The sequence below is a fragment of the Pseudophryne corroboree genome, chromosome 8, assembly GCF_028390025.1.
Source record: "Pseudophryne corroboree isolate aPseCor3 chromosome 8, aPseCor3.hap2, whole genome shotgun sequence".
NCBI lineage: Eukaryota > Metazoa > Chordata > Amphibia > Anura > Myobatrachidae > Pseudophryne > Pseudophryne corroboree.
Window position 1 is genome coordinate 164,646,016 of NC_086451.1, and position 27,085 is coordinate 164,673,100.

Genomic DNA, 27,085 nt, shown 5'->3' on the forward strand with positions numbered 1-27,085 from the left:
AGATCCAACTGAGGCAGCACAAGGGAACTCTCGAAAGAAGAACAAGGCTAGAGGAAAATCTGAGATGAAGAAATCTAACTTTTACCAGAGCTGACCAGAGGAAAGCACTACCACAAATAATGCAGTCGAGTTTCCCACATTTAGGGAAATCACAGGGGTCAGCATACCCAGAATGCAATGAATGAACCTCATCCTGAGAGAACAATCTTCATGACCATGGTATCGCCTGTGCACAATAAGTATGATTTGGGATAGGGCTGGGGAGGGCCGCTGCTCAGGCACATCTCTGTCAAGTAAAGGAGATTCAACTGAGGCAGCACAAGGGAACTCTCATCTGGGGACAACAACTGCAGGGAGAACACATATTTTCAGATGAACATGGGAGGGCAGAAGGCTGCTTAATACTGAAGCACCCCCAAACAACAAACCAAATGCAACAACTAGTGCAAGCATTCCTGGGGGAAGGCCTGCAGCAGATGGATTTGCATATGGTGATGTCATCCAAGCAGTGGGTCAAAGTTGGCTTCAACCCTCGTCTGCATATGAAAAGATAAAATTGGCATGCAGGGCATGGCGGCCTTTTGCGGTGCTTGGATGACCCCTAGTTTGCATTAAACACCTCCACCCTCCTTCGGTGTGGGGCTCATGATGGCTATGCCCCAGCCCCTGAAGCATTCAAGCTGATTTCTTGCAGCAGCTGGGCACTGTAACAGCTCCAGAGCTGCTCTGTAAGGCAAGTAAAAGGGTGTGGGCCCTGCAGCACTACCTGTAGTTTGCATTGTGCGTTGCAAGGCACAAAGTAAGCAGACGGGAGAAGTCAGGATAGTGCGCAAGGGCATAGAAGGGAGCAACTCAAGAAAAGAGAAGTGGAAACAGACTGCAAATTAGGCTGGAGAGAGACCTGAGACAAAGAGATCTGAATTATACGAGAGCCGACCAGGTGAAACACAAATTATGCAGTCAAGTGTCCAACATTTGGGGAAACCGCAGGAGTAGCACACCCAGAGTGCAATGGGTGAGCCTTGCCCTAGGAGAAGCACCTTCATGATTATAGTATCTCACCTGGCAGGTAAGTAGGAGCTGGGCTAGAGCTGGGGAGGATCGCTGCTCGGGCACCCCCCTGTCAAGTGAAGGAGATCCAACTGAGGCAGCACAAGGGAACTCTCGAAAGAAGAACAAGGCTAGAGGAAGATCTGAGACAAAGAAATCTGACCAAAGGAAAGCACAAACACAGTCCCTCACTACCACAAATAATGCAGTCCAGTTTCCCACATTTGGGGAAATCACAAGGGTTAGCATACCCAGAATGCAATGAATGAACCTCACCCTGGGAGAACAATCTTCATGACCATGGTATCTCCTATGCAAAATAAGTATGATTTGGGATAGAGCTGGGGAGGGCCGCTGCTCAGGCACATCTCTGTCAAGTATAGGAGATTCAACTGAGGCAGCACAAGGGAACTCTCATCTGGGGACAACAACTGCAGGGAGAACACATATTTTCAGATGAACATGGGAGGGCAGAAGGCTGCCTAATACTGAAGCACCCCCAAACAACAAACCAAATGCAACAACTAGTGCAAGCATTCCTGGGGGAAGGCCTGCAGCAGATGGATTTGCATATGGTGATGTCATCCAAGCAGTGGGTCAAAGTTGGCTTCAACACTCATCTGCATATGAATAGAGAAGAGGGGCGTGCAGGGCATGGCGGCCTTTTGCGGCGCTTGGATGACCCCTAATTCGCATAAAACATCTCCACCCTCCTTCGGTGTGGGGCTCATGTTGGCTATGCCCCAGCCCCTGAAGCATTCAAGCTAATTTCTTGCAGCAGCTGGGCACTGTAACAGCTCCAGAGCTGCTCTGTAAAGCATGTAAAAGGGTGTGGGCCCTGCAGCACTACCTGTAGTTTGCATTGTGCGTTGGAAGGCACAAAGTAAGCAGACAGGAGAGGTCAGAATAGTGCGCAAGGGCATAGAAGGGAGCGGCTCAAGAAAAAAGAGAAGTGGAAACAGACAGCAAACTAGGCTGGAGAGAGACCTGAGACAAAGAGATCTGAATTATACGAGAGCCGACCAGGGGAAACACAAATTATGCAGTCAAGTTTCCCACATTTGGGGAAATCACAGGGGCAGCACACCCAGAGTGCAATGGGTGAGCCTTGCCCTGGGAGAAGCACCTACATGATCATAGTATCTCACCTGGCAGGTAAGTAGGAGTTGGGCTAGAGCTGGGGAGGGTCGCAGCTCGGGCACCCCCCTGTCAAGTGAAGGAGATCCAACTGAGGCAGCACAAGGGAACTCTCGAAAGAAGAACAAGGCTAGAGGAAGATCTGAGACAAAGAAATCTGACTTTTACCAGAGCTGACCAGAGGAAAGCACAAACACAGTCCCCCACTACCACAAATAATGCAGTCAAGTTTCCCACATTTGGGGAAATCACAGGGGTCAGCATACCCAGAATGCAATGAATGATCCTCAACCTGGGAGAACAATCTTCATGACCATGGTATCTCCTATGCAAAATAAGTATGATTTGGGATAGAGCTGGGGAGGGCCGCTGCTCAGGCACATCTCTGTCAAGTAAAGGAGATTCAACTGAGGCAGCACAAGGGAACTCTCATCTGGGGACAACAACTGCAGGGAGAACACATATTTTCAGATGAACATGGGAGGGCAGAAGGCTGCCTAATACTGAAGCACCCCCAAACAACAAACCAAATGCAACAACTAGTGCAAGCATTCCTGGGGGAAGGCCTGCAGCAGATGGATTTGCATATGGTGATGTCATCCAAGCAGTGGGTCAAAGTTGGCTTCAACCCTCGTCTGCATATGAAAAGAAAAAAGGGATGTGCAGGGCATGGCGGCCTTTTGCGGCGCTTGGATGACCCCTAATTCACATTAAACACCTCCACCCTCCTTCGGTGTGGGGCTCATGTTGGCTATGCCCCAGCCCCTGAAGCATTCAAGCTGATTTCTTGCAGCAGCTGGGCACTGTAACAGCTCCAGAGCTGCTCTGTAAAGCATGTAAAAGGGCGTGGGCCCTGCAGCACTACCTGAGTTTGCATTGTGCGTTGGAAGGCACAAAGTAAGCAGACGGGAGAAGTCAGGATAGTGCGCAAGGGCATAGAAGGGAGCGGCTCAAGAAAATAGAAGTGGAAACAGACAGCAAACTAGGCTGGAGAGAGACCTGAGACAAAGAGATCTGAATTATACGAGAGCCGACCAGGGGAAACACAAATAATGCAGTCAAGTTTCCCACATTTGGGGAAATCACAGGGGTCAGCATACCCAGAATGCAATGAATGAACCTCACCCTGGGAGAACAATCTTCATGACCATGGTATCTGCTATGCAAAATAAGTATGATTTGGGATAGGGCTGGGGAGGGCCGCTGCTCAGGCACATCTCTGTCAAGTAAAGGAGATTCAACTGAGGCAGCACAAGGGAACTCTCATCTGGGGACAACAACTGCAGGGAGAACACATATTTTCAGATGAACATGGGAGGGCAGAAGGCTGCCTAATACTGAAGCTCCCCCAAACAACAAACCAAATGCAACAACTAGTACAAGCATTCCTGGGGGAAGGTCTGCAGAAGACGGATTTGCATACGGTGATGTCATCCAAGCAGTGGGCCAAAGTTGGCTGGAACCCTCATCTGCATATGAAAAGAGAAAAGGGGTATGCAGGGCATGGCGGCCTTTTGCGGCGCTTGGATGACCCCTAGTTCGCATTAAATACCCCCACCCTCCTTCTGTGTGGGGCTCATGTTGGCCATGCCCCAGCCCCTGAAGCATTCAAGCTGATTTCTTGCAGCAGCTGGGCACTGTAACAGCTCCAGAGCTGCTCTGTAAGGCAAATAAAAGGGTGTGGGCCCTGCAGCACTACCTGTAGTTTGCATTGTGCATTGTAAGGCACAAAGTAAGCAGACGGGAGGAGAAGTCAGAATAGTGCACAAGGGTATAGAAGGGAGGGGCTCAAGAAAAAAGAAGTGGAAACAGACAGTAAACTAGGCTGGAGAGAGACCTGAGACAAAGAGATCTGAATTATATGAGAGCCGACCAGGGGAAACACAAATTACGCAGTCAAGTTTCCCACATTTGGAGAAATCACAGGAGCAGCACACCCAGAGTGCAATGGGTGATCCTTGCCCAGGGAGAAGCAACTTCATGATCATAGTATCTCACCTGGCAGGTAAGTAGGAGTTGGGCTAGAGCTGGGGAGGGTCGCTGCTCGGGCACCCCCCTGTCAAGTGAAGGAGATCCAACTGAGGCAGCACAAGGGAACTCTCGAAAGAAGAACAAGGCTAGAGGAAAATCTGAGACGAAGAAATCTGACTTTTACCAGAGCTGACCAGAGGAAAGCACTACCACAAATAATGCAGTCGAGTTTCCCACATTTAGGGAAATCACAGGGGTCAGCATACCCAGAATGCAATGAATGAACCTCATCCTGAGAGAACAATCTTCATGACCATGGTATCGCCTGTGCACAATAAGTATGATTTGGGATAGGGCTGGGGAGGGCCGCTGCTCAGGCACATCTCTGTCAAGTAAAGGAGATTCAACTGAGGCAGCACAAGGGAACTCTCATCTGGGGACAACAACTGCAGGGAGAACACATATTTTCAGATGAACATGGGAGGGCAGAAGGCTGCTTAATACTGAAGCACCCCCAAACAACAAACCAAATGCAACAACTAGTGCAAGCATTCCTGGGGGAAGGCCTGCAGCAGATGGATTTGCATATGGTGATGTCATCCAAGCAGTGGGTCAAAGTTGGCTTCAACCCTCGTCTGCATATGAAAAGATAAAATTGGCATGCAGGGCATGGCGGCCTTTTGCGGTGCTTGGATGACCCCTAGTTTGCATTAAACACCTCCACCCTCCTTCGGTGTGGGGCTCATGATGGCTATGCCCCAGCCCCTGAAGCATTCAAGCTGATTTCTTGCAGCAGCTGGGCACTGTAACAGCTCCAGAGCTGCTCTGTAAGGCAAGTAAAAGGGTGTGGGCCCTGCAGCACTACCTGTAGTTTGCATTGTGCGTTGCAAGGCACAAAGTAAGCAGACGGGAGAAGTCAGGATAGTGCGCAAGGGCATAGAAGGGAGCAACTCAAGAAAAGAGAAGTGGAAACAGACTGCAAATTAGGCTGGAGAGAGACCTGAGACAAAGAGATCTGAATTATACGAGAGCCGACCAGGTGAAACACAAATTATGCAGTCAAGTGTCCAACATTTGGGGAAACCGCAGGAGTAGCACACCCAGAGTGCAATGGGTGAGCCTTGCCCTAGGAGAAGCACCTTCATGATCATAGTATCTCACCTGGCAGGTAAGTAGGAGCTGGGGAGGATCGCTGCTCGGGCACCCCCCTGTCAAGTGAAGGAGATCCAACTGAGGCAGCACAAGGGAACTCTCGAAAGAAGAACAAGGCTAGAGGAAGATCTGAGACAAAGAAATCTGACCAAAGGAAAGCACAAACACAGTCCCTCACTACCACAAATAATGCAGTCCAGTTTCCCACATTTGGGGAAATCACAAGGGTTAGCATACCCAGAATGCAATGAATGAACCTCACCCTGGGAGAACAATCTTCATGACCATGGTATCTCCTATGCAAAATAAGTATGATTTGGGATAGAGCTGGGGAGGGCCGCTGCTCAGGCACATCTCTGTCAAGTATAGGAGATTCAACTGAGGCAGCACAAGGGAACTCTCATCTGGGGACAACAACTGCAGGGAGAACACATATTTTCAGATGAACATGGGAGGGCAGAAGGCTGCCTAATACTGAAGCACCCCCAAACAACAAACCAAATGCAACAACTAGTGCAAGCATTCCTGGGGGAAGGCCTGCAGCAGATGGATTTGCATATGGTGATGTCATCCAAGCAGTGGGTCAAAGTTGGCTTCAACACTCATCTGCATATGAATAGAGAAGAGGGGCGTGCAGGGCATGGCGGCCTTTTGCGGCGCTTGGATGACCCCTAATTCGCATAAAACATCTCCACCCTCCTTCGGTGTGGGGCTCATGTTGGCTATGCCCCAGCCCCTGAAGCATTCAAGCTAATTTCTTGCAGCAGCTGGGCACTGTAACAGCTCCAGAGCTGCTCTGTAAAGCATGTAAAAGGGTGTGGGCCCTGCAGCACTACCTGTAGTTTGCATTGTGCGTTGGAAGGCACAAAGTAAGCAGACAGGAGAGGTCAGAATAGTGCGCAAGGGCATAGAAGGGAGCGGCTCAAGAAAAGAGAAGTGGAAACAGACAGCAAACTAGGCTGGAGAGAGACCTGAGACAAAGAGATCTGAATTATACGAGAGCCGACCAGGGGAAACACAAATTATGCAGTCAAGTTTCCCACATTTGGGGAAATCACAGGGGCAGCACACCCAGAGTGCAATGGGTGAGCCTTGCCCTGGGAGAAGCACCTACATGATCATAGTATCTCACCTGGCAGGTAAGTAGGATTTGGGCTAGAGCTGGGGAGGGTCGCAGCTCGGGCACCCCCCTGTCAAGTGAAGGAGATCCAACTGAGGCAGCACAAGGGAACTCTCGAAAGAAGAACAAGGCTAGAGGAAGATCTGAGACAAAGAAATCTGACTTTTACCAGAGCTGACCAGAGGAAAGCACAAACACAGTCCCCCACTACCACAAATAATGCAGTCAAGTTTCCCACATTTGGGGAAATCACAGGGGTCAGCATACCCAGAATGCAATGAATGATCCTCAACCTGGGAGAACAATCTTCATGACCATGGTATCTCCTATGCAAAATAAGTATGATTTGGGATAGAGCTGGGGAGGGCCGCTGCTCAGGCACATCTCTGTCAAGTAAAGGAGATTCAACTGAGGCAGCACAAGGGAACTCTCATCTGGGGACAACAACTGCAGGGAGAACACATATTTTCAGATGAACATGGGAGGGCAGAAGGCTGCCTAATACTGAAGCACCCCCAAACAACAAACCAAATGCAACAACTAGTGCAAGCATTCCTGGGGGAAGGCCTGCAGCAGATGGATTTGCATATGGTGATGTCATCCAAGCAGTGGGTCAAAGTTGGCTTCAACCCTCGTCTGCATATGAAAAGAGAAAAGGGGCGTGCAGGGCATGGCGGCCTTTTGCGGCGCTTGGATGACCCCTAGTTCGCATTAAACACCTCCACCCTCCTTCGGTGTGGGGCTCATGTTGGCTATGCCCCAGCCCCTGAAGCATTCAAGCTGATTTCTTGCAGAAGCTGGGCACTGTAACAGCTCCAGAGCTGCTCTGTATGGCAAGTAAAAGGGTGTGGGCCCTGCAGCACTACCTGTAGTTCGCATTGTGCGTTGGAAGGCACAAAGTAAGCAGATGGGAGAAGTCAGGATAGTGCGCAAGGGCATAGAAGGGAGCGGCTCAAGAAAAGAGAAGTGGAAACAGACAGCAAACTAGGCTGGAGAGCTCTTCTGTCTATATTTTGCAAACCTGCTCTTGTCCTCTCCAGCTGCTCCATGTAGATTTGACGTCTGGAAAGGTGCATAACCCACTGACAAGCAGGCACACTCCTGCATGAGTTTTCTCTCTCACTAGCTGGATGATACACAATCATTTGCATGTGCTCCACCTCTGACACACCACCCACCCAACCACCCAGTGACCAGAGCCACCCACAAGCCAACTGGCTCCGTGATTTAATTTGCACAGTGTAGTCATCCAGGCAGCATGTCCTTCTCAATGGAAGGATCTCTGGTTCCATGGAATCTTCCACATTGGAATGCTGCGGAATAAAAAGGATTTAAATATTCAGCTTGCTAGCATTCAATGTACCTGCGGCTTGGCTTTAGCACATGGGTCTTCATCCTGTGGCCCTCCAGCTGCTGTGAAACTACACATCCCAGCATGCCCTGCCACAGTTTTGCTATTAAGGTATGCTAAAACTGAGGCAGGGCATGCTGGTATATGTAGTTCCACAGCAGCTGGAGGGTCGCAGGTTGAAGACCCATATTCTAGCATGCCTGTTCTATGATGCATGTTCCGTGATGTCACAATCAGCTTGGAATGGGGTGTCTAGCATGCATTTGCTGACAGCCACTTGAGGGAGACACACATCAGGAGATGCAGCATATCGGAGGTCTTCGATGCCTTTCCAGCAAATGCACACCACCAGCTGCTGGTCTGGACACAAAACAATGCCCACAATTGAAGGCTCAAAATGCCCAACTACAGGATTAATGTAAGTAGTGAATTTAGGAATGAATTTAGAAGTAGGAAATTAAGTTAGTTCACAAGTACATTCAAATTCAGATCTAAAGTCTAGGTAGGCCTCACGTCCTGGCAGCCCCCAGCATTTAAAAATGCATTGATTAGAGGTAGGGAATTAAATGTAGATAAGAAGTAGACACAAAATAAGACTCCACAGAGCAATTATCAGGTGTCTTTATCAATTGTTGCATTTAAAAAAATCAAGCAATTAGGGAACACAATGTTGCGACAATGTAACCCTATTTGCAAAATAGTACTAAATAAGTTTGTCGATGTAAGACATTTGCAAATGCGCAAACAAAACACGCTGGAAAATGCAACTGAATCTGTTTTTGGAGGTTAGAATAGATGCAGGATCAAGTAGCTCAATGGGTAGGGTATTTGATTAGAATTCAACAGGTTATAGGTTTGAATCCTGGGTATGATAGTTTGAGGTGTTATTTAATAAAGTATGTTTATATATTAGTCACACATGGCTTACTTGTACAAATGGCATGTCACCAGTTAGTGCTGACTGCTGATATGCCATTTGCACAAACACGCCATGTGTGACTGTATATGCATTTAAGGAGGGCACCCCGGCAATACCACAAACCATTGAGTGTCAAGTATACTAGATATATCTTCATATCTCATGTGCTTTCTCTGAGACCAATCTTGTTATGTCCCTTCCCCACAAGGCATGCGCCTTTTGTCCATATTGCAAAAATGGGGAGGGGGGGGCGCATATAATTATCTGTCACAGGGCACCAAAAAGTCTAGTTATGGCTCTGGTGTGCATTATGTAATCTGGCAGACCATATCTCCAACACTGGCTGGTTGGAATAGAAATCCGGTTATCTATGTGAGCAAATGACCATCAACGATTTACTCTCAAACACTAGAAAATGGACAAAAATGGTCCCCTAAACAAATTGGTTAAATTTTGGGTTTAACCAATTTGTGTAATGACCATTTTTGACCACTTTTCTAGTGTTTGGGAGCAAATGGTTAATTGACATTTGCTCCGATACATTACCAGATTTTCATTCCATCCATCCAGACTGGATTGATAGCCTGACAGATAATTGTGTAGTGTACGCCCAGGATAACTGTCAGTTGTGCTTTCTTTTATGACGGCACATAAATGGGTGGGCAGATCCAGAGCAAGCACTGCCCACTCATGCATAGTTGTCAACTGATGTGAAGTTCCAGGGGGCAATCTCAGTTATAAAGAAAAGTATCTGGAAATTGTCCCTAGTTTAAAAAAAAAATAAAAAAAATTGATCAACTCCATTTATTTAGTATGATATCCCAGGTGATAGGATGCCGGCAGTCAGAACAACATACTTTATTAAATAACACATCTCAAACTACCATACCCAGGATTCAAACCTATAACCTGTTGAATTCTAATCAAACACCCTACCTATTGAGCTATTTGATCCTGCATAAAAATTGTGAACATTATATGAAGCTATTGGTACTTTGAAAAAAAAAGTATCAGCAGTACAACGCAGCAGATCCATGCAGTTTGCAGCCACACACTACATGTATCTGCTCAGCCACAATGCTGATTATTTCTTCACAAAGTACAAGGTGAGCTCCAAACAGAATTCTCTAGCTTAGAATTATGCCAAACCTAGAAGTCGGGCCCCCCACCCTGGGATCCCCCAGAGGGAGGCCTGCACCGTCATGTGGCAGGCTTGTCCGTTTTGGAAGCAGGCTGATGGGCAGCCCAGGCTTGCTTCAGTCTGGGCTTGGCAGGTCTGGAAGCATGAGCTTGCTTTGGGTATGCCTGACCTTGGGTACATTTTACCTTGAGGATGAAAGGGCCAAGGGAAAGTACTTTTAGCCTTCTGCGTGGTAGGAGTCATACTAGGTAGGCAAGCTGTTTTAGCAGTAGCCAGATCAGCTACAATCTTATTGAGGTCTTCTCCAAAGAGAGTGTCTCCCTTGAAAGGAAGCACCTCCAGGGTTTTCTTGGAATCCATATCCACCGACCAGGATCTCAACCAGCTGTATAAAGTATTACCTTGGAACTGGCTCTCCACTCCCCATTATCTGGTTATCATGGCTTCCTCCGCCAGTGTCCAGACTCGCTTGCTGAAGCTCGGCCACTTCTTCCTAGCAGCAGGCTCCTGGATCACTGGGCAGCAGAGGTGCTTGGGAGCCGGAAGGGGGTGGAGCAATCAGGCAGGCAGTTGCAGTGCTGCCCAGCTATCTGTGGTGTGAGAAGAAGCAGGGGCACCCCACCGCTGGCAGTGCTGCAGCTAGCGGTGGTGGCAGCGGCGAGGCTGCTGGGCTGGGTCTTGAAAAAGGTGGAAAGAAGGGTGTTACGGCATGGAATGTACAAACTGCGAGACCCTGCTGGTAGCGCCTTTGTCTATTTAATAGGAAGGGCACGTAACAGCCGGAGGGCAATGGAGGAAGCCCCGTTAGGGCTGGAGCCCGGCGGCAACTGACTCCGTTGTCTCTGGCAGTTCCGCCCCTGGACTAGAGGAATGGTCAAGAACATGGCAACATTTAATGCCAAAAAATGCAAAATCATACACGTCTCAAAAATACAAAGGCTAACTATAATATTAAGGGCATTATAATGGCAAGAGGAAAGCTATCTAAGTATTACTATTTCAGGTGAGCAATGTAACAAAGCAATAGGAAAGGCAAGTCAGATGCTTGTTTGCATAGGTAAAGAACCAGTAGCAGAAAAAAGTAATACAGGTTGAGTATCCCATATCCAAATATTCCGAAATACGGAATATTCCGAAATACGGACTTTTTTGAGTGAGACTGAGATAGTGAAACCTTTGTTTTTTGATGGCTCAGTGTACACAAACTTTGTTTAATACTCAAAGTTATTAAAAATATTGTATTAAATGAACTTCAGACTGTGTGTATAAGGTGTATATGACACATAAATGAATTCTGTGAATGTACACACACTTTGTTTAATGCACAAAGTTATAAAAAATATTGGCTAAAATGACCTTCAGGCTGTGTGTATATGGTATATATGAAACATAAATGCATTCTGTGCTTAGATTTAGGTCCCATCACCATAATATCTCGTTATGGTATGCAATTATTCCAAAATACAGAAAAATCCGATATCCAAAATTCCTCTGGTCCCAAGCATTTTGGATAAGGGATACTCAACCTGTAATGCCACTGTATAGGTCCTTGGTACAGCCACATTTAGAATCCTGTGTTCAGTTCCAGAAGCCATATCTCAAGCGCCTTGAGTCCTGTTGGAGAAAGAGCACTATATAAATAAATAGTATCAAAATTTGTTTCACGGCACCCCTAGGCCAAAGTTTTTTTTATTGAGAAATTCAGAAAAAAATATAAAATTAAGTAAATTGTGTTTATAGCATGTCATCCTCAGGTTCAGTTATGTTGTGAGGGAATGGTTTTGGCAATTTAATAAAGTATAAATAATTTTAATTGGTCCTGGACCACCAAACTATGCTACCAGTGCAAGAACCCCAGTTTGGAAACTACTGCCATAAAATAAACCTTTTTTGTTTTTTTTAAACTACATGTAATACACCTTAGATCTCAGTTCCTAAAAGGTTTTAAACCCTTGCATACAGTAAACTACACATATTTAAAAATCCTACACCGGGCACAAGTGCTCACGGGCCAATTTCATGGCAGTCTCGGATAGGAGGGCATTGTGGATTCACCAAGGGAATGCTGATGCTGACTCCAAGAAGCCTCTTCAAGATCGCAGGAGCAGAGTCCTCTGCTTCTGCCAAATCCACTGCATGACGCTGGGGCTCTCTTGCAGGAGCCCACACCAGTGGGGGGCACCAGGGGCGGAACTACTGGCAGGGCAGGCAGTGCATTGCACTGGGGCCCCGCCGCACTCAAGGGCCCACAGCCGCCGGCATTACAATGAGTCACAATGACTCATTGTATCATGCCGCAGCCGCACACCAGCGCTCCCGTCGGGTCTGCGTCCTGCGACTCCCGCCGCCCGCCCGTCGTAACGAACAGATCAGGCCAGGGCACTACGGGCAGCAGCCGCAGCACCAGACACGCTGCCGCCTCTGTAACACACGAAGAGGGAGGAGGGTCGCTTGGAGATGAGAGGAGCAGCGGCACGGGGGGGAGGAGTAGGAGGAGGGAGGTGAAGGAAGGAGCCGCAGCAGCGCTTTGTTACTGGTGGAGGCGCTGCTGCCCCTCTGCTTCACTATAGGCTGTCTTCCGAGAACAGCCTATAGTGAAGCAGAGGGGCAGCAGCAGCAGCGCCTCCACCAATAACACAGCGCTGCTGCGGCTCCCTCCTCCACCTCCCTCCTCATCCTTCTCTACTGCCCGGGAATCGTCAAGCTGCACGAGGAGCCTGAGCCAGCGGAGAGGGTAAGTATAATTCTTCTTTCTTTCTTTCTTTCTTTCTTTCTTTCTTTCTTTCTTTCTTTCTTTCTTTCTTTCTTTCTTTCTTTCTTTCTTTCTTTCTTTCTTTCTTTCGTCTCTTTCTTTCTTTGTTGGGACTGCCTGCCGCTATGTGTAAAAAGGGGGAATCTGCCTGCCGCTATGTGTAAAAAGGGGGAATCTGCCTGCCGCTATGTGTAAAAAGGGGGAATCTGCCTGCCGCTATGTGTAAAAAGGGGGAATCTGCCTGCAGCTATGTGTAAAAGGGGGGAATCTGCCTGCAGCTATGTGTTAAAAGGGGGAATCTGCCTGCAGCTATGTGTAAAAAGGGGGACTGCCTGCCGCAATGTGTAAAAAGGGGGAATCTGCCTGCCGCTATGTGTAAAAAGGGGGAATCTGCCTACAGCTATGTGTAAAAAGGGGGACTGCCTGCCGCAGTGTGTAAAAAGGGGGAATCTGCCTGCCGCAATGTGTAAAAAGGGGGAATCTGCTTGCCGCAATGTGTAAAAAGGGGGAATCTGCTTGCCGCAATGTGTAACAAGGGGGAATCTGCCTGCCGTAATGTGTAACAAGGGGGATGCTGTCTGCCGTAATGTGTAACAAGGGCACGCTGTCTGCCATAATGTGTAACAAGGGCAAGCTGTCTGCTGTAATGTGTAACAAGGGCAAGCTGTCTGCTGTAATGTGTAAAAAGTGTACGATGTCTGCCATTATGTGTAACAAGGGCAGGCTGACTGCTGTTATGTGAAAAAAGTGTACGCTGTCTGCCGCTATGTTTAACAAGGGCAGGCTGTCTGCCGTTATGTGTAAAAAGTGTACGCTGTCTGCCGCTATGTTTAACAAGGGCAGGCTGTCTGCCGTTATGTGAAAAAAATGTACGCTGTCTGCCGCTATGTGTAACAAGGGCACGCTGTCTGCCGTTGTGTAAAATAGGGGGATGCTGTCTGCCGTAATGTGTAAAAAGGGGACGCTGTCTGCTGTAATGTGTAAAAAGAGGACGCTGTCTGCTGTAATGTGTAAAAAGAGGAATCTGTCCGCCGTAAGGTGTAAAAGGGTCTCTACCTGGTGTAGTGGTGCTACTGTGCGGCGTAATTTGAATAATGGAGACTACTGTGCACCGTGTTATGAATTGGTATTATTTTGTGGCCACACCGCTTAACCACGAAGCCACGCCACTATGTTTTTTTGCGCGCGCCTACGGCGCGCACTGCCCCTGTTTTGCATGCAGGGGTGGGGCTCCAATGCCGTTTCTTGCACACACTGCTAAAATGTCTAGTTACGGCACTGTTGCTAGGTATCCACTTCCCTGAGCAGGCCCCCCTCACCAGATCCTCTCCAGGGGTGAGGGGGTGGACTTGGATGGGATGGGATGGGGGGGGGCCCCAAGCCATTTTGTCGCACATGGGCCCACTGCTCGCTAGTTACGCCACTGGGGGGCACGTCTAAAACTCTTCAGTCAGTTCTGGATTCATTCGGACCTGGACTCGTGGGTTTTACAAATAGTGTCCCAAGGGTACAAACTGGGGTTTCAAGAAGTTCCCCCTCACCGATTGTTCAAATCAGCCTTAGTCAGCAGGGAGAAGGTTTTTATTCAAGCCTCTTCGTGGTCCCGAAGCCGGACGGCTCAGTCAGACCAATCTTAAATCTGAAATCCCTTAATTTCTACCTAAAAAAATTCAATTTCAAGATGGAATCTCTCAGGGTAGTGATCTCCAGTCCGGGGGATAAAGGAGATTTCATGGTTTTGGTAGACATAAAGGATGCCTACTTACATGTTCCCATTTAGCCACTGCATCAAGCTACCTGAGGTTTGCAATTCAGGATTGTCATTACCAATTTCAGACGTTGCCGTTTGGTCTGTCCACGGCTCCGAGGATTTTCACCAGGGTGATGGCGGAAATGATGGTTCTCCTTCGCAAGCAAGGAGTCACAATTATCCCGTACTTGGATGATCTCCTGATAAAGGCGAGATCCAGGTACCAGTTGGTGCAAAACATCTACTCTCCCTGACAGTTCTTTAACAACATGGTTGGCTCCTAAACTTGCCAAAATCGCAGTTGGTCCTAATGACGCGGTTGTTGTTTTTGGGAGTGATACTGGACACAGAAGAGGTTTTCTTCTAGTGGAATGGCTCTGGAGATCCAGAGTCTGGTCAAACAAATTCTGAAACCAGCAAGAGTGTTAATCCATCAATGCATTCGGTTGCTGGGGAAGATGGTTGCGGCCTACGAGGCCATTCAGTTTGGCAGGCTCCATGCCAGAGTGTTCCAGTGGGACCTGTTGGACAAGTGGTCCGGATCCCACCTACACATGCACCGGAGGATAATCCTGTCTTCCAAGACCAGAATCTCACTCCATTGGTGGCTGCACAGTTCTCACCACCTAGAGGGGTGATGGTTTGGGATCCAGGACGGGATCCTAGGGACCACGGATGCAACCCTCCGAGGCTGGGGAGCAGTCACACAGGGGGAAAACATCCAAGGAAGATAGTCAAGTCAGGAAAGTTGTCTCCACATAAATGTTCTGGAGTTAAGGGCCATTTAATAACTGCAGACACAGTACGCACTGGGACGGGTGCCCAGCATCCTCTACGGACTAAGAGAAAAGGATTTACCAGTAGGTATTAAAATCCTATTTTCTCTAAAGTCCTAGAGGATGCTGGGGACTCCGTAAGGACCATGGGGATAGACGGGCTCCGCAGGAGACATGGGCACTTTAAGAAAGACTTTAGTTCTGGGTGTGCACTGGCTCCTCCCTCTATGCCCCTCCTCCAGACCTCAGTTTGATACTGTGCCCAGTGGAGACTGGATGCTTTTCAGGAGCTCTCCTGAGCTTTCTGACAGAAAGTATTTTGTTAGGTTTTTAATTTTCAGGGAGGTACGCAGGATCTCACCCTCGCCGTCCGTCCCAGAGCCGCGCCTCTGTCCCCCTCGCAGAGCCGGAAGATAGAAGCCGGGTGAGTATGAGAAGAAAAGAAGACTTCAGAGGCGGCAGAAGACTTCATGATCTTCACTGAGGTAACGCACAGCACTGCAGCTGCGTGCCTTTGCTCCCATACACCTCACATACTCCGGTCACTGTAAGGGTGCAGGGCGCAGGGGGGGCGCCCCGGGCAGCAATATAAACCTCTTTCGCAAAAATATAACATATATACAGCTGGGCACTGTATATATGTATGAGCCCCCACCAATTTTACAGTTTAAGCGGGACAGAAGCCCGCCTCCGAGGGGGCGGGGCTTCTCCCTCAGCACTCACCAGCGCCATTTTTTCTCCACAGCACCGCTGAGAGGAAGCTCCCCGGACTCTACCCTGCTTATACCACGTTAGACAAGAGGGTTGAAAAGAGGGGGGGGGCACATAATTCGCAAATTACATACAGCAGCACTACTGGGCAAACATTAAGTTACTGTTTTATTCCTGGGTTATATAGCGCTGGGGTGTGTGCTGGCATACTCCCTCTCTGTCTCTCCAAAGAGCCTTGTGGGGAAACTGTCTTCAGAAAAAGCATTCCCTGTGTGTGTGGTGTGTCGGTACACGTGTGTCGACATGTCTGAGGAAGAAGGCTATATTAGAGAGGAGCGGGAGCAAATGAATGTGGTGTCTCCGCCGACAGCTGATTGGATGGATATGTGGAATGTTTTAAATGCTAGTGTAAACTCATTGCACAAAAGATTAGACAAGGCAGAAGCTTTGGGACAGTCAGGGTCTCAACCCATGCCTGATCCTATGTTGCAGGGACTGTCAGGGTCTCATAAGCGCCCACTATCCCAGTTTGTTGACACAGATACCGACACGGATTCTGACTCCAGTGTCGATTACGATGATGCAAAGTTACAGCCAAAATTGGCAAAATCCATTCGATTTATGATTATGGCAATAAAAGATGTTTTGCACATCACAGAGTAACCCCCTGTCGCTGACAAGAGGGTACATATGTACAAGGGAAAGAAGCCTGAGGTAACCTTTCCCCCCTCACACGAGCTGAACGAGTTATGTAAAAAAGCTTGGAAATCTCCAGATAAAAGACTGCAGATTTCCAAAAGGATTCTTATGGCGTATCCTTTCCCATCAACGGATAGGTTACGATGGGAATCCTCCCCTAGGGTGGACAAAGCATTAACACGCTTATCCAAGAAGGTAGCCCTCCCGTCCCAGGATACGGCTACCCTCAAAGAGTGTGCTGACCGCAAACAGGAGATTACCCTGAAGTCCATTTATACACATTCAGGTACCTTACTCAGACCGGCAATTGCGTCGACCTGGGTGTGTAGTGCTGTAGCGGCATGGACAAATGCCTTATCTGAGGGGATGGATAGCCTAGACAAGGATACTATTTTATTGACCCTGGGGCATATAAGAGATGCTGTCCTATATATGTGTGTATGCAAACTACCGGTGGTGCTGCAGGGCCCACACCCCTTTACTTGTCTTGTAGAGCAGCTCTGAAGCTGTTACAGTGCCCAGCTGCTGCAAGAAATCAGCTTGAATGCTTCAGGGGCTTGGGCATGGCCAACATGAGCCCCACACCGAAGGAGGGTGGGGGTGTTTAATGCAAACTTGGGGTTATCCAAGCGCCGCAAAAGACCGCCATGCCCCGCATGCCCCTTTTCTCTTTTCATATACAGATGAGGGTTCCAGCAAACTTTGGCCCACTGCTTGGATGACATCACCGAATGCAAATCCGTCTGCTGCAGACCTTCCCCCAGGAATGCTTGCAATAGTTGTTGCATATGGTTTAATGTCTGAGGGTGCTTCAGTATTCGGCAGCCTTCCGCCATCCCATGTTCATCTGAAAAGATGTGGTCTCCCTGCAGTTGTTGTCCCCAGACGAGAGTTCCCTTGTGCTTCCTCAGTTAAATCTCCTTAACTTGACGAGGGTGTGCCCGAGCAGCCGCCCGCCCCAGCCCTTTCCCAACACATACTTATCTTGCATATGAGATCTCTTGATCATGAAGATAGTTCTCACAGGTTGAGGTTCATCCTGGCCCCGCTCCCCGCTGGAGAGCGCTGATGAGGACAGCAGCGGGGCTTCAGCAGCAGGGTGAGTATGTGTGGCCAGAGACCTCCCTTCCCATGTGCAGGCCTGCAGAGTGTGCCGCGAAGTATGGGGCATGTGACACTCTCCCTCCCTGGGGCTCTTCCAGATGTAGCTCCTCAGCAGTATTTTTCCCGGGCTGCGCGGCGCTCTCCCCGACTGGCATCCGCCCTGGAACACTGCCTTCCTCAACGCAACATCAGCAGGGGGCCCGGGCCTCATCACCATCCCAGGTCTTTCTCATGTATGTATCATGTATGTGTGTGTGATATATGTATGAATCATATATGTTTGTGATATCTATCTATCTATCTATCTATCTATCTATCTATCTATCTATCTATCTATCGTATGTGTGTGTGTATATATGTATCTATCATGTATGTATGTATGTATGTATGTATGTATGTATCTATCTTGTATGTATGTGTTCTATCTATCTATCTATCTATCTATCGTGTGTGTGATATATGTATGTATCTATCATGTATGTGTTATATGTATGTATCACACCTTCCTCTATACATATACATACATACATACATACACCTATATCTGTACGTACACTGACATACACACACCAACATCTATACATAAACACGCTGACCCCTAAACGTACACCAACGTACCCACATGTGAATCTATACATACATGTGCTGACACCTGGACATACACTGATGTACCCACACCTAACATCTATACATACACATGCTAACAACTGGACGTATACAGACGTACCCACATTTGCATCCATGCATATATAGATGTAGGTGTGTGTACGTCAGTGTACGTCCAGGTGTCAACGCGTGTATGTATAGATGCAGGTGTGGGTACGTCTGTGTATGTCCAGGTGTCAGAATGTGTATGTATAGATGCAGGTGTGGGAACGTCAGTGTAGGTTCAGGTGTCAGCGCGTGTATGTATAGATGCAGGTGCTTGTATGTCCAGATGTCAGTGCATGTATGTATAGATGCAAGTGTGGGTACGTCGGTGTATGTCCATTTGTCAGCGCGTGTATATATAGATGCAGGTGCTTGTATGTTGGTGTATGTCCAGATGTCAGCATGTGTATGTATAGATGCAGGTGTGGGAATGTTGGTGTATGTCCAGGTGTCAGGGCGTGTATGTATGGATATTAGGTGTGGGTACATCAGTGTATGTCCAGGTGTTAGCGCATGTATGTATAGATGCAGGATAATAATCGCACAGCGTGCCCCCCGCCAACCACAAACCTCCCCCACCCCCCTGTATGACATAAACACCGCTAATTCCACTTACACACAATAATTTCAGTTTGCGACCAGGAGCCGGCAATGTATGTGCACCCAAATGAAGCCACTGTACATGCCCTGCAGGCTGCTATGTACTGCACAGGTGCAACAAATTTAAATGCCCTATCTTTAAAATGGGGCATATTTTACTAAATTAAAAAAACCTGTAACTTTCTGTAAAACCTTAACCCCAAAAGGCACTACACTAACATCGGGGTGTAGAGTTGGATGTTGATCCAAGGCACCAACAGGCTAAAGCTTTGACTGTTCCCAGGATGCCTTGCACCGCCTCCTCTATAACCCTGCCCAGTGGCGTAACTAGACCTTTGTGGGCCCCATAGCAAAATTCTGAATGGGCCCACCAGCACTCAACAAGAATGAGTGGCGTTTGGGGTCAGAAAAGTAGAGGGGAAGGGGTCTGACAGAGTAGGGGGCAGGACATGAATGAATAGAAACTGAGGTCTCCATTATATAAAGAAATACAGTATGTGTGTCTGTGTGTATATCACACACACACATATAAGGGAAATTCAAATGCCCTCAATTATTGCGCCCATTACACTCTGGTTTTGGTGCACAAAGCACCTAAACCTGAATAAAGTAATGGGCGCGATCGTCATTTAGATAAATTGGTTAAATCCATTTCATTTAGCTAATTTATCCAAACTACCTTTATTGTATCTTTGTGGGTGAATGATGTGTGGGTCAGTGTTGAGGGTGGTGGAGGAGATGGGTAATAGGCACAGCAGGGTGTAGACAGTCAAATAGTGTGCTTAGAGGTTCAGAGTCATTGTATGAGACTCTGGCAACAGTGACTTGATGAGTCTGGTGTTCATAGGGTGGGACGCACTAACCTTTTTATGCTATTGAAATAGTTCTCCTCCTGACCGACGCAGTTCCTTGCTCCGAGGTTGGTGTATTGTCCTGTTGCAGCGCCTCTCCACTGTTGTCACAGTGAGCTGTGTGGTGTTGCTGGCGCATGCCAATCTCCCCCCAACCTCCCTCTGGCATTTCAGACCTACGTACGCATGATGGGATCTTGTATGATATGCGCGTGTGCTGTAGAGATGAAAGTGGCGGTGAGGAGGCAGATCGTGAGATGGGGAAACTTTGTGGACTGTTAGCGAAGGGGAGCACTGGGCAATCTGAGTTGCAAAGAGGGCAGCAGAAGAGGTTATTGCATGTGCACTGGTGACAGGTCCATCCTTGGTGGCTAGCCTCAGTGGTAAAGGGGTACATGAGCTAGTGTCCCTTGGTCAGCCATGTACCATGGCCACCTCCCTACCTCCTATATATTCTCCCTAATCTGTCACTTTGTTACGGTCTGCTGCTGGCACTGGTGTATCGTCCTGCAGATGCCGTCTCCGCCCATTGCTGTGACTTCCCCCAGAGTTAGCCACACAGAGTGACAGATCTGGGAAAATATATAGGAGATCATTACTTTCACTTGCAGCCTACCTTATTTTTTGCAGCCTAGCATGCTCCTGACCCCTTCTCTCACTAATACTTATACAACATTCATGAACTCATCTTAAGGTTTCTTTATTATTCAGTCACACTGTCTTGGATCCAAACCATTTCCTGTGGCATTGCAGTCAAACAATTGAGCTATTTACCCTTGCATAGAAAGGTATAATCTAAGCTAGAGAATTCTATTTGGAGCTCACCTTGTACTTTGTGAAGAAATAATCAGCATTGTGGCTGAGCAGATATATGGAGTGTGTGGCTGCACACTGCATTGATCTGCTGAGTTGCAATGCTAATAGATAACCGGATTTCTATTCCAATCAGCCAGTGTTGGAGAGATGGTCTGCCAGATTACATAATGCATACCAGAGCCATAACTAGACTTTTTAGTGCCCTGTGACAGAGAATTATATGCCCCTCCCCCCACTATTTTTGCAATATGGACAAAAGGCGCATGCCTCGTGGGGAAGGGGCATAACAAGATTGGTCTCAGAGAAAGCACATGAGATATGAAGATATATCTAGTATACTTGACACTCAATGGTTTGTGGTATTGCCGGGGGGCCCTCCTTAAATGCATATACAGTCACACATGGCTTGCTTGTGCAAATGGCATATCACCAGTTCCAAGGTAATACTTTATACAGCTGGTTGAGATCCTGGTCGGTGGATATGGATTCCAAGAAAACCCTGGAGGTGCTTCCTTTCAAGGGAGACACTCTCTTTGGAGAAGACCTCAATAAGATTGTAGCTGATCTGGCTACTGCTAAAACAACTTGCCTACCTAGTATGACTCCTACCACGCAGAAGGCTACAAGTACTTTTCCTTGGCCCTTTTTTGTCAATTACCATTTTAATAATAGGGTAAAGAAAATTAAGTGGATTTTTGAAAGAAAACAATACTGTCAATATACTATTAAAACAAATTAAAATGGTAAAAGTTATTGTACTGTAAGTAAAAATAAAAGAGCCAACATATCAATCCCAGTTTTGGATTACTTTAATTAACAAAAAATCTTGCCCTGGATTAACAAAATCCTTTCCTCATACTGTCAGTCTCCTCTGGGCACAGTTTCTCTAACTGTGGCATAGAGGCGCATAGAGGGAGGAGCCAGTGCACACCCAGAACTAAAGTCTTTCTTAAAGTGCCCATGTCTCCTGCGGAGCCCGTCTATCCCCATGGTCCTTTCGGAGTCCCCAACACCCTCTACGGACTACGAGAAAAAGATTTACCGGTAGGTTTAAAATCTTATTTTCTACTTTATTCTTTTCTATCCTAGTTTATTACGACCAACTCTCATCCAAGGAGTTTGATATTCTACTACCTGCATGCAATTTAAATTGCTTAAATTGTTTATATGGTTGATTTGTCCTTCACAACCCATAATCTGCAACTTGGATGTACTTGTGTCATTGAAAATCTTATAATAAAAATGTTTATATATTGAAAAAAAAAGTTAAAAAGACATATGCATTCAATATTTGAAGAAACAAAATAAAATAAAGCTATGTATTGGGTTTCACTAACAAGCACATTGGAAGACTTGACTACTGTTAAAAGACATGCATTACATGGTATAGAGCCACAAACCACAATGTAGTAAAATAAAAACAAACTTACATGTGCTAGAGCTAGGGAGGGTCGCTGCTCGGGCAGCCCCCTGTCAAGTGAAGGAGATCCAACTGAGGCAGCACAAGGGAACTCTCGAAAGAAGAACAAGGCTAGAGGAAAATCTGAGACAAAGAAATCTGACTTTTACCAGAGCTGTCCAGAGGAAAGCACAAACACAGCCCCCCACTACCACAAATAATGCAGTCGAGTTTCCCACATTTGTGGAAATCACAGGGGTCAGCATACCCAGAATGCAATGAATGAACCTCACCCTGGGAGAACAATCTTCATGACCATGGTATCTCCTATGCAAAATAAGTATGATTTGGGATAGGGCTGGGGAGGGCCGCTGCTCAGGCACATCTCTGTCAAGTAAAGGAGATTCAACTGAGGCAGCACAAGGGAACTCTCATCTGGGGACAACAACTGCAGGGAGAACACATATTTTCAGATGAACATGGGAGGGCAGAAGGCTACCTAATACTGAAGCACCCCCAAACAACAAACAAAATGCAACAACTAGTGCAAGCATTCCTGGGGGAAGGCCTGCAGCAGATGGATTTGCATATGGTGATGTCATCCAAGCAGTGGGTCAAAGTTGGCTTCAACCCTCGTCTGCATATGAAAAGAGAAAAGGGGCGTGCAGGGCATGGCAGCCTTTTGCGGCGCTTGGATGACCCCTAGCTCGCATTAAACACCTCCACCCTCCTTCGGTGTGGGGCTCATGTTGGCTATGCCCCAGCCCCTGAAGCATTCAAGCTGATTTCTTGCAGCAGCTGGGCACTGTAACAGCTCCAGAGCTGCTCTGTAAGGCAAATAAAAGGGTGTGGGACCTGCAGCACTACCTGTAGTTCGCATTGTGCGTTGGAAGGCAAAAAGTAAGCAGACGGGAGAAGTCAGGATAGTGCGCAAGGGCATAGAAGGGAGGGGCTCAAGAAAAGAGAAGTGGAAACAGACAGCAAACTAGGCTGGAGAGAGACCTGAGACAAAGAGATCTGAATTATACGAGAGCCGACCAGGGGAACACAAATTATGCAGTCAAGTTTCCCACATTTGGGGAAATCGCAGGAGCAGCACACCCAGAGTGCAATGGGTGAGCCTTGCCCTGGGAGAAGCACCTTCATGATCATAGTATCTCACCTGGCAGGTAAGTAGGAGTTGGGCTAGAGCTGGGGAGGGTCGCTGCTCGGGCACCCCCTTCTCAAGTGAAGGAGATCCAACTGAGGCAGCACAAGGAAACTCTCGAAAGAAGAACAAGGCTAGAGGAAGATCTGAGACAAAGAAATCTGACTTTTACCAGAGCTGACCAGAGGAAAGCACAAACACAGTCACTCACTACCACAAATAATGCAGTCAAGTTTCCCACATTTGGGGAAATCACAGGGGTCAGCATACCCAGAATGCAATGAATGAACCTCACCCTGGGAGAACAATCTTCATGACCATGGTATCTCCTATGCAAAATAAGTATGATTTGGGATAGGGCTGGGGAGGGCCGCTGCTCAGGCACATCTCTGTCAAGTAAAGGAGATTCAACTGAGGCAGCACAAGGGAACTCTCATCTGGGGACAACAACTGCAGGGAGAACACATATTTTCAGATGAACATGGGAGGGCAGAAGGCTGCCTAATACTGAAGCACCCCCAAACAACAAACCAAATGCAACAACTAGTACAAGCATTCCTTGGGGAAGGTCTGCAGAAGACGGATTTGCATACGGTGATGTCATCCAAGCAGTGGGCCAAAGTTGGCTGGAAACCTCATCTGCATATGAAAAGAGAAAAGGGGTATGCAGGGCATGGCGGCCTTTTGCGGCGCTTGGATGACCCCTAGTTCGCATTAAATACCCCCACCCTCCTTCTGTGTGGGGCTCATGTTGGCCATGCCCCAGCCCCTGAAGCATTCAAGCTGATTTCTTGCAGCAGCTGGGCACTGTAACAGCTCCAGAGCTGCTCTGTAAGGCAAGTAAAAGGGTGTGGGCCCTGCAGCACTACCTGTAGTTTGCATTGTGCATTGTAAGGCACAAAGTAAGCAGACGGGAGTAGAAGTCAGGATAGTGCACACGGGTATAGAAGGGAGGGGCTCAAGAAAAAAGAAGTGGAAACAGACAGTAAACTAGGCTGGAGAGAGACCTGAGACAAAGAGATCTGAATTATATGAGAGCCGACCAGGGGAAACACAAATTACGCAGTCAAGTTTCCCACATTTGGGGAAATCACAGGGGCAGCACACCCAGAGTGCAATGGGTGATCCTTGCCCAGGGAGAAGCAACTTCATGATCATAGTATCTCACCTGGCAGGTAAGTAGGAGTTGGGCTAGAGCTGGGGAGGGTCGCTGCTCGGGCACCCCCCTGTCAAGTGAAGGAGATCCAACTGAGGCAGCACAAGGGAACTCTCGAAAGAAGAACAAGGCTAGAGGAAAATCTGAGACAAAGAAATCTGACTTTTACCAGAGCTGACCAGAGGAAAGCAATACCACAAATAATGCAGTCGAGTTTCCCACATTTAGGGAAATCACAGGGGTCAGCATACCCAGAATGCAATGAATGAACCTCACCCTGAGAGAACAATCTTCATGACCATGGTATCGCCTATGCACAATAAGTATGATTTGGGATAGGGCTGGGGAGGGCCACTGCTCAGGCACATCTCTGTCAAGTAAAGGAGATTCAACTGAGGCAGCACAAGGGAACTCTCATCTGGGGACAACAACTGCAGGGAGAACACATATTTTCAGATGAACATGGGAGGGCAGAAGGCTGCTTAATACTGAAGCACCCCCAAACAACAAACCAAATGCAACAACTAGTGCAAGCATTCCTGGGGGAAGGCCTGCAGCAGATGGATTTGCATATGGTGATGTCATCCAAGCAGTGGGTCAAAGTTGGCTTCAACCCTCGTCTGCATATGAAAAGATAAAATTGGCATGCAGGGCATGGCGGCCTTTTGCGGTGCTTGGATGACCCCTAGTTCGCATTAAACACCTCCACCCTCCTTCGGTGTGGGGCTCATGATGGCTATGCCCCAGCCCCTGAAGCATTCAAGCTGATTTCTTGCAGCAGCTGGGCACTGTAACAGCTCCAGAGCTGCTCTGTAAAGCATGTAAAAGGGTGTGGGCCCTGCAGCACTACCTGTAGTTTGCATTGTGCGTTGGAAGGCACAAAGTAAGCAGACAGGAGAGGTCAGAATAGTGCGCAAGGGCATAGAAGGGAGCGGCTCAAGAAAAGAGAAGTGGAAACAGACAGCAAACTAGGCTGGAGAGAGACCTGAGACAAAGAGATCTGAATTATACGAGAGCCGACCAGAGGAAACACAAATTATGCAGTCAAGTTTCCCACATTTGGGGAAATCACAGGGGCAGCACACCCAGAGTGCAATGGGTGAGCCTTGCCCTGGGAGAAGCACCTACATGATCATAGTATCTCACCTGGCAGGTAAGTAGGAGTTGGGCTAGAGCTGGGGAGGGTCGCAGCTCGGGCACCCCCCTGTCAAGTGAAGGAGATCCAACTGAGGCAGCACAAGGGAACTCTCGAAAGAAGAACAAGGCTAGAGGAAGATCTGAGACAAAGAAATCTGACTTTTACAAGAGCTGACCAGAGGAAAGCACAAACACAGTCCCCCACTACCACAAATAATGCAGTCAAGTTTCCCACATTTGGGGAAATCACAGGGGTCAGCATACCCAGAATGCAATGAATGAACCTCAACCTGGGAGAACAATCTTCATGACCATGGTATCTCCTATGCAAAATAAGTATGATTTGGGATAGAGCTGGGGAGGGCCGCTGCTCAGGCACATCTCTGTCAAGTAAAGGAGATTCAACTGAGGCAGCACAAGGGAACTCTCATCTGGGGACAACAACTGCAGGGAGAACACATATTTTCAGATGAACATGGGAGGGCAGAAGGCTGCCTAATACTGAAGCACCCCCAAACAACAAACCAAATGCAACAACTAGTGCAAGCATTCCTGGGGGAAGGCCTGCAGCAGATGGATTTGCATATGGTGATGTCATCCAAGCAGTGGGTCAAAGTTGGCTTCAACCCTCGTCTGCATATGAAAAGAAAAAAGGGATGTGCAGGGCATGGCGGCCTTTTGCGGCGCTTGGATGACCCCTAATTCACATTAAACACCTCCACCCTCCTTCGGTGTGGGGCTCATGTTGGCTATGCCCCAGCCCCTGAAGCATTCAAGCTGATTTCTTGCAGCAGCTGGGCACTGTAACAGCTCCAGAGCTGCTCTGTAAAGCATGTAAAAGGGTGTGGGCCCTGCAGCACTACCTGTAGTTTGCATTGTGAATTGGAAGGCACAAAGTAAGCAGACGGGAGAAGTCAGGATAGTGCGCAAGGGCATAGAAGGGAGCGGCTCAAGAAAAGAGAAGTGGAAACAGACAGCAAACTAGGCTGGAGAAAGACCTGAGACAAAGAGATCTGAATTATACGAGAGCCGACCAGGGGAAACACAAATTATGCAGTCAAGTTTCCCACATTTGGGGAAATCGCAAGAGCAGCACACCCAGAGTGCAATGGGTGAGCCTTGCCCTGGGAGAAGCACCTACATGATCATAGTATCTCACCTGGCAGGTAAGTAGGAGTTGGGCTAGAGCTGGGGAGGGTCGCAGCTCGGGCACCCCCCTGTCAAGTGAAGGAGATCCAACTGAGTCAGCACAAGGGAACTCTCGAAAGAAGAACAAGGCTAGAGGAAGATCTGAGACAAATAAATCTGACTTTTACCAGAGCTGACCAGAGGAAAGCACAAACACAGTCCCCCACTACCACAAATAATGAAGTCGAGTTTCCCACATTTGGGGAAATCACAGGGGTCAGCATACCCAGAATGCAATGAATGAACCTCACCCTGGGATAACAGTCTTCATTACCATGATATCTCCTATGCAAAATAAGTATGATTTGGGATAGGGCTGGGGAGGGCCGCTGCTCAGGCACATCTCTGTCAAGTTAAGAAGATTCAACTGAGGCAGCACAAGGGAACTCTCATCTGGGGACAACAACTGCAGGGAGAACACATATTTTCAGATGAACATGGGAGGGCAGAAGGCTGCCTAATACTGAAGCACCCCCAAACAACAAACCAAATGCAACAACTAGTACA

General features: G+C 47.9%; 16 non-coding genes and 5 pseudogenes across 16 annotated transcripts; all 21 read right to left on the bottom strand.

Moving 5' to 3' along the window:
• Positions 1-88: 88 nt before the first annotated feature.
• On the bottom strand, positions 89-243 carry LOC134953510 (U1 spliceosomal RNA; annotated as a pseudogene).
• Positions 244-914: 671 nt separating this feature from the next.
• On the bottom strand, positions 915-1,077 carry LOC134953371 (U1 spliceosomal RNA). Its single transcript, XR_010185545.1, has one exon. It is a non-coding gene; the product is annotated as a U1 spliceosomal RNA (small nuclear RNA).
• Positions 1,078-1,213: 136 nt separating this feature from the next.
• Positions 1,214-1,377, bottom strand: LOC134951600 (U1 spliceosomal RNA). The gene has a single exon (XR_010184310.1). It is a non-coding gene; the product is annotated as a U1 spliceosomal RNA (small nuclear RNA).
• Positions 1,378-2,050: 673 nt separating this feature from the next.
• Positions 2,051-2,213, bottom strand: LOC134952520 (U1 spliceosomal RNA). Its single transcript, XR_010185025.1, has one exon. It is a non-coding gene; the product is annotated as a U1 spliceosomal RNA (small nuclear RNA).
• Positions 2,214-2,365: 152 nt separating this feature from the next.
• LOC134951520 (U1 spliceosomal RNA) lies at positions 2,366-2,529 on the bottom strand. Its single transcript, XR_010184245.1, has one exon. It is a non-coding gene; the product is annotated as a U1 spliceosomal RNA (small nuclear RNA).
• Positions 2,530-3,199: 670 nt separating this feature from the next.
• LOC134953354 (U1 spliceosomal RNA) lies at positions 3,200-3,363 on the bottom strand. Its single transcript, XR_010185533.1, has one exon. It is a non-coding gene; the product is annotated as a U1 spliceosomal RNA (small nuclear RNA).
• A 695-nt stretch (positions 3,364-4,058) lies between these two features.
• On the bottom strand, positions 4,059-4,200 carry LOC134953379 (U1 spliceosomal RNA; annotated as a pseudogene).
• Positions 4,201-4,345: 145 nt separating this feature from the next.
• Positions 4,346-4,500, bottom strand: LOC134953512 (U1 spliceosomal RNA; annotated as a pseudogene).
• Positions 4,501-5,171: 671 nt separating this feature from the next.
• Positions 5,172-5,334, bottom strand: LOC134953098 (U1 spliceosomal RNA). The gene has a single exon (XR_010185428.1). It is a non-coding gene; the product is annotated as a U1 spliceosomal RNA (small nuclear RNA).
• Positions 5,335-5,459: 125 nt separating this feature from the next.
• On the bottom strand, positions 5,460-5,623 carry LOC134951601 (U1 spliceosomal RNA). Its single transcript, XR_010184311.1, has one exon. It is a non-coding gene; the product is annotated as a U1 spliceosomal RNA (small nuclear RNA).
• A 671-nt stretch (positions 5,624-6,294) lies between these two features.
• LOC134952521 (U1 spliceosomal RNA) lies at positions 6,295-6,457 on the bottom strand. The gene has a single exon (XR_010185026.1). It is a non-coding gene; the product is annotated as a U1 spliceosomal RNA (small nuclear RNA).
• Positions 6,458-6,609: 152 nt separating this feature from the next.
• Positions 6,610-6,773, bottom strand: LOC134951521 (U1 spliceosomal RNA). The gene has a single exon (XR_010184246.1). It is a non-coding gene; the product is annotated as a U1 spliceosomal RNA (small nuclear RNA).
• A 15,357-nt stretch (positions 6,774-22,130) lies between these two features.
• LOC134950899 (U1 spliceosomal RNA) lies at positions 22,131-22,294 on the bottom strand. The gene has a single exon (XR_010183736.1). It is a non-coding gene; the product is annotated as a U1 spliceosomal RNA (small nuclear RNA).
• A 672-nt stretch (positions 22,295-22,966) lies between these two features.
• LOC134952110 (U1 spliceosomal RNA) lies at positions 22,967-23,127 on the bottom strand. The gene has a single exon (XR_010184716.1). It is a non-coding gene; the product is annotated as a U1 spliceosomal RNA (small nuclear RNA).
• A 152-nt stretch (positions 23,128-23,279) lies between these two features.
• LOC134951365 (U1 spliceosomal RNA) lies at positions 23,280-23,443 on the bottom strand. The gene has a single exon (XR_010184118.1). It is a non-coding gene; the product is annotated as a U1 spliceosomal RNA (small nuclear RNA).
• A 695-nt stretch (positions 23,444-24,138) lies between these two features.
• LOC134953294 (U1 spliceosomal RNA) lies at positions 24,139-24,280 on the bottom strand (annotated as a pseudogene).
• A 145-nt stretch (positions 24,281-24,425) lies between these two features.
• Positions 24,426-24,580, bottom strand: LOC134953401 (U1 spliceosomal RNA; annotated as a pseudogene).
• Positions 24,581-25,251: 671 nt separating this feature from the next.
• LOC134952311 (U1 spliceosomal RNA) lies at positions 25,252-25,414 on the bottom strand. Its single transcript, XR_010184865.1, has one exon. It is a non-coding gene; the product is annotated as a U1 spliceosomal RNA (small nuclear RNA).
• A 152-nt stretch (positions 25,415-25,566) lies between these two features.
• LOC134951087 (U1 spliceosomal RNA) lies at positions 25,567-25,730 on the bottom strand. The gene has a single exon (XR_010183891.1). It is a non-coding gene; the product is annotated as a U1 spliceosomal RNA (small nuclear RNA).
• Positions 25,731-26,401: 671 nt separating this feature from the next.
• LOC134952642 (U1 spliceosomal RNA) lies at positions 26,402-26,564 on the bottom strand. Its single transcript, XR_010185123.1, has one exon. It is a non-coding gene; the product is annotated as a U1 spliceosomal RNA (small nuclear RNA).
• A 152-nt stretch (positions 26,565-26,716) lies between these two features.
• Positions 26,717-26,880, bottom strand: LOC134951864 (U1 spliceosomal RNA). Its single transcript, XR_010184524.1, has one exon. It is a non-coding gene; the product is annotated as a U1 spliceosomal RNA (small nuclear RNA).
• Positions 26,881-27,085: the final 205 nt, after the last annotated feature.